The sequence below is a fragment of the Onychomys torridus genome, chromosome 6 (genome assembly GCF_903995425.1).
Source record: "Onychomys torridus chromosome 6, mOncTor1.1, whole genome shotgun sequence".
NCBI lineage: Eukaryota > Metazoa > Chordata > Mammalia > Rodentia > Cricetidae > Onychomys > Onychomys torridus.
Genome location: NC_050448.1, coordinates 33,688,255 through 33,694,254, shown reverse-complemented (window position 1 = coordinate 33,694,254; position 6,000 = coordinate 33,688,255). Strand labels below are relative to the sequence as shown.

Here is a 6,000-nt window from a genome sequence, read left to right as displayed (position 1 = left end):
TCCCTTGGTTTCACTTCTAGTCATCCCTCTTGCACTTCTTTTTTTTTCTGGTAGAGGAAAATACTTTATAAACCGGAACAGCAGTTCGGAAGGTTCTACATTTTATTACTGGATAAACTACTCCCCCAACTTAAAACAGGACCAAGTCTTCAGGTTAAAATGTTGAACTCCATGTGGTAGGATTGCTTGATGACCCACAATTCAGTATCGACTGTCTTGCCATTGTGTGAATCCTTACAGACCCAGCTTTGTTCTCCTCCAGTGTCTTCTCTTGGAGTTGTACCTTATTTTGTTACCAGTTTTCATACCAATCCACTGAGGAATAGGATGATTTTGCTTTTGTTTCTTGGCCAGGAATCACTTGATTCTGAAAGTCTTGTGAGAAGACATGGTGAGAAGCCAAGTCAGGAGTCCTCTGCACGATGGAAGAGGAAAGGAGAAGAGTGCACTTTTCTTTTTTTTAATGTTCATCATTGTTTTGTGGTGTATGGGTCTGTGTGAATGTGAGAGTTTGTGTGTGGGGTGTGTGTGTGTGTGTGTGTGTGTGTGTGTGTGTGTGTGTGCTCACATGTCATGGGCATAGCTGGTGGTCAGAGGAGGAGTTGGTTTTCTTTTTGTGAGTTCTAACCTAGGCCATCAGGCTTGGTGGCCACCATCTTCACCCACTGAGCTATCTCACTGGTCCTCCTCTTTAAAAAATTTAGACTTTTGTGAGAATTTTATACATGAGTACTATATTTACATCTTTATTTCCATTCCTCCCTTGCCCCTTTCAACTCTTCCCATATCCCTCTGCTCCCTCTCAAATTATTGACCCTATATATACCTTCCTGAGTCCATTTAACATTGTTTGTATGTACATACATTTTGGAATTACATAACTTGTCTGAAGGCTCATCCCTGGAGAAGACTGATCCTCTCTCTCTCAGTAGTCATTGATTTTCTGCAAATTGTCATATATGGGTGGGGCCTCATGAAATTCCCCCCATCTCCTTTGGCATGTTGACTCCTGGTGTTGTCATTGCTCAGGTCATGTGTAGGTGGCCATACTGTTTCAGAGGACCTGGACGAAATTGCATCTTCAATACAAGACAGGGAAGTTCTTGTACAGTCTAAAGCACTGAACCAGAAATTGGCTTGGTTTTATTTTGTAATGTAATCGTTCCAGGGATCAAGTTCACTTCACTTTATTAGATAGTGATGTACTTTAATTTTGATTAGAAAAACAGTATTTATGAGGAATCAGGATGTTTGGATAGCATAGTTTAAAATTCTGTGTTTGAGCAAGGCATGGTGGTGTATGCCTGCAATCCCAAAGGGATTTAGGATTCTGGGTCAGTTTGGTTTATGAAGTGAGATCCTGTCCTAATCAAATAAAGAAAAAACGAATATTTGTTTGGATTGTCAAGTGAAGATCTTGTTTGTCTCAGATGATTCTGACCATAAACAAAAATAAAATGATTTTAATGTTATAAACAAGGATTACAAAACTAATTACTATATGACCAGAGGAAATGATTTTGAAAAGTCATTTTAATAATGAAAATATTTTTATTTTTCATTCTATTCCAGTAATAAGAAAACCATTTTCCAAATATATATGTATAAAGTTTATCTCTATAGATAATTACGTTCTTCAGTGCTGTTTACGACATATGCATCTCACAGTGGTGACAGTTGAGTCCATGTCTTGGGTGTGACAAATGACACTCAATGCTTTCAGCATCATCTGTTGTATCTCCTGCTTTCTTCTCGGTAAACTCTGAATCTGGATTAAGCACAGGCAGTGGGGCTGAGTGTGCAACCTGAGATTGGGGCGAGGTGCAAGAAGACACCTATAGCATTGAAAGAGGGGTGGAACACATGGTTTGGTGGTCTCAAGGGGAGAGGAGAATTAGTTTCAAATTCATCAAGACATTTTCAGAATGAGAAGCCTGGAAAAATGTTAGATGCAGAATTACTGCATAGCCTTGGCTGGCTGGGAGCTAGCTGTGTAGACCAGACTGGCCTCAAACTCACAGAGATCTGCCCATTTCTCCCTCCAGAGGGCTGAGATTAAATGCCATGTATCCTGGAGTAAGAGGAGCACGTTCTTTCAAGAACTAAGCATTTAATGAATATACTGCCGTGATGCATAATTCTAACAATGACTTACAAAGTTGTGAACAACCAGAAACAGTAGAATGAGAGGCAAGTTCTATGTTTTTTTAAAAGGCTTTCTCCTTTCCTTACATAGCATTTGGGTGCATCTGCAGCAGGCAGGTGCTTCTCTGACCTGATATTTGTTTGATAAGAAACACAGGGTCTACAGATGAAACACTTTGTTAAACAGAGGTGAGCAGATTGCATGTTCTATCAATGCTCAATCAACTTAAAAATACGCATGCAAGATCATGCCAAAGGAGCTCCACTTTTCATTTTTATGTACTATTCAGTAGGTGAAGCTTCTCATCCCCCTATTTCCCTTTAGTTTGAGTAAGGAAATCAAATCACTTGGCTTAGCAAGCCATATGGAGGTAACAGTTTTCCTCAGAAAATATGTGGCTCATTTTGAAGAAAATGTGGTTGCCATTAATGTTAATTTTTCCCCTCCAATGTTCTATCTGGTTCAAGTAGTGAATACACATTTTTTGTGTGGTAAGTTTACTTCAGTTGTGCCAAAACCTGACATCTGCAGTTCTAAGTATATGCTAAGCTAAGAAAAACAAAGTGTTCTTTTAATTAAGGGTGATTTCAGACCTATAAACACAACAGTGAAGTCAGTTTTCTCCTTTCTTCCCAGGAATGGATGATCACTCAAGCCAGTAGTTCATGGGTGAGTATGTGACAACTGGGATTTACTGGGTACTTTCCAAAATTTACAAATCTCTTTTTCCTTCCCTAATATTCTGTCTCACTCCATTCCAGATGTTTTCATCTGCCTTATGCTAAGCATCATAAGAAGGCATGACCCTATATTCAGATCTGTAAGAGTCATGAAGCATTATTTGTCCCCAGAAAAATCTTCTAGTGTCTTCCAGTTGTGATATGAAAATCAATTAATAGGTGCGATCATGGTCAAAATGTGCTTTTGGAATAAGAAGATAAATAAATCAATGGCTGGTGGAAAATAGGCCAAGGAAGGTGACAACTTTGACACTTTAAAGAGATGTTAGTCAGAAGTAAAGAGGGAGGTCTCTGTGAGGTGTACTGACAGGGGTAGAGGTGTGAGGTTGGAAATCGTTGAACAAGGCTTTCTAAGGGAATGTTCATTCTAAGCATAATATAGAAAGACATAAGGTAAAGACTATTTTAAGCTCATCATTGTAGTTTTGGAAGAGCTACATAAATGGAATAGTAAAATATTTAAGAGGTCGAGCTGATGAGGAAGAGCTAAAATAAGGAGTTTGGCTTTAATTTTGAAATTGTGGGGTGACTTTAAGTGATTTTTAAGAATATATAGTCTTGGCCCTGGAGGAGATGGGAATGGAGGGGAGGGGATGGGGGTAAGGTGGGGGTGAGAGCGGGAGGGGGGAGGACAGGGGAACCCATGGCTGATGTGTAAAATTAAAACACAAATATTATAATAATAATAAAAATTATAAAACCAAAACAGAAAAAAAGAATATATGTGTAATTTTTAAAGATACTCATAGCAGGGAACAAAAGGCAGAGACACGGGGTACATGTAGTAATTCATGTAAGAAACTATGGTAGAAAAATATCATGAGGTAATGAAGAACAATATAGAAACACATGTTCACCCCAACTAGTTACCTGGAAGACTTAATAAGTCAGTTTACATGCATAGTTAAGCTGTTGGCCTCCCAGAAAACTCTCACTGATAGTTTGCAACACGAAACACATTGTTTTATGTATCACATAAGTCAGATTCCTGTTCACCCAAACATCCCAGTGAACAAACTTAATCCTTGTGCTCTTCATGTAACCCAGGCAGCCGTTCCTGGCTTCTGGAACTCACCATGACATCTGTGCTGGAGTAGAAAGTGTTCTTCCACCACCATCGTTATTCTTCTTGTCCACTCATTGGGTGGCACATTCCACCTCTCTGCTCCTCTTGAGCATGTGCACACCTTGCAACCGCCATCCCTGTAGCTACAGTCGCTCCATCTCCATCCCGTTCCATCCTCTTTTAGCTGCCAATCCCCAGCCTCTAAAGTTCATTAGGGTGCATACCCTCCCTTCATTTGTCTAACAAATGACCTGCTAAGTTGACTCATGTTATTATTTCATAAGGTATTCACGTGGCAATATGCACATAAAAGAATGTTCTATTCTAGTTGAAATACCTTCTATACAATTCTACCTTCCCATGTCCAAAGGTTTAGCTGATGGATCTATCCACACAATTATAAATATTCCATGAGTTCATAGTGGCACAAGTCCTACTCATGAGTACATTATTCTCACAAGCTAATTGCCTTCCCAGGGTCCTTACTGTCACCTCACCAGAGATTAGGATTATTTGTGAATCTGGGACAAAAAAACATTCAAAATATAGTAAGAACCAATAGTGTCCTAGGTAGGCACATGCTTGTGTACATTCCAACATATGATAATACAGATTTAGCAGTTTGAAATATACATTTGGTTGTGACTTTTAATTTCCTGTTGTTGGTGATGCATTATAAAAATAGATATGAGTTCTTTTTAACTAAAAGAGGTAGTTTCCTTCCTTGTGTTCTGTATAGATATTCCATTAGTGCCTTATATTTGAAAAAATCAAGTTGGCAAGAGTGGTTTTATATTACCCGGGAATAGATAAAAGACACCTAGAAGTGAAAAATCAATCTATGTAAGGCCTTGGTTATTTTTCATATTTTATGTATATCTTCATATAGTTGAGTATTTATGAGACTTGAGTTCTAAGAGATTAAGTTATTAGAATTATCAGTATCATGATTTAGATAAAGATGAGACTCTACCTGGATCAGGGATATCTGTTGAGGAAATAAAGGAATGGGAGGAAAAGACATACCAAAGAAAAAGTGGTCATTGCACAGATCAGGAGCAACATCAATAGAACCCAGGGGCTACAGAAGTTCCAGACGATTTCATCTCCTGGTTTGAGAAAATGTCTGAACTTTTAACCAAGTGAAGAGCAAGTGACCTTCCATCACTTGTGGGAGACCACTTGAGAGACTGGCTTCCACATTTTACCCCAGGGTACTCTTGAGGAATGAGGGATAAGAGATCTAGATAGAAGGATAGAGGGGCGAGAAACAGATAGTAACACAGGACAGCCTTGGGAGGGTCTGGATCCTTATCCATTAGCCCCTTCTGTCTCTTGTAAAGGGTTGTTTATAGGAATGCCAAGTGGTGGAGCAAAAGAACTCCCCCCAGCACAGCCAAGTGCAGACCCTTCCAATCACCTAGAAACCATACACGAGGTCAAGCAATCCTCTAATGCAGCCCTGCTGGGTAAATCAAGCTCAGATCTCACTAGGAAACCTTTGTGAGCCTCCACAATCACAATCTATATTGACATAACATCATGATAGTATTAAGCCTGCTGTGGCTCATCCAAGCCTTCTTTCTTCTGAAACTTGAGTTGTCCTAGTTTAAGCAATCACCTTGCTTACTCCAAACAAAAGTCTTCAACAGGTTCCAGGCTGCTGAAGAAAGTTGCTTCGGAAGGGGTCTGACTCTGAATGATCTCACCACCACTGTCCTGCCCGCTGTAATTGGTTCAAAGGGCAAACATGTGACTCATAGACAAGCAATCACTTTCTTTCTTAGCATTCAGCTTCCCTTCTGCCTGGGTCTATAGATAATCAAAGCCATCATCCATATTATGTAAACACCCAAATCAAGAATAACAACCTTCCACCAAAGTCCCAAAACAACAATTACAAAACCGTTACAGCAGAATAGAGCTTTTTATTTAGTGCTGAGCCACACCCCTAAATTTTGGTTTGTGGTTAATTCTTGAAATGTACAAGTTACTTGGTTCATTTGCTAGTATCTAAACAAAAAATTAAATTATTCTCTTCCCAAGCT

The 6,000-nt window shown here is 39.3% G+C and overlaps 1 pseudogene; it reads right to left on the bottom strand.

Moving 5' to 3' along the window:
• Positions 1 to 234: 234 nt before the first annotated feature.
• On the bottom strand, positions 235 to 390 carry LOC118585198 (annotated as a pseudogene).
• Positions 391 to 6,000: the final 5,610 nt, after the last annotated feature.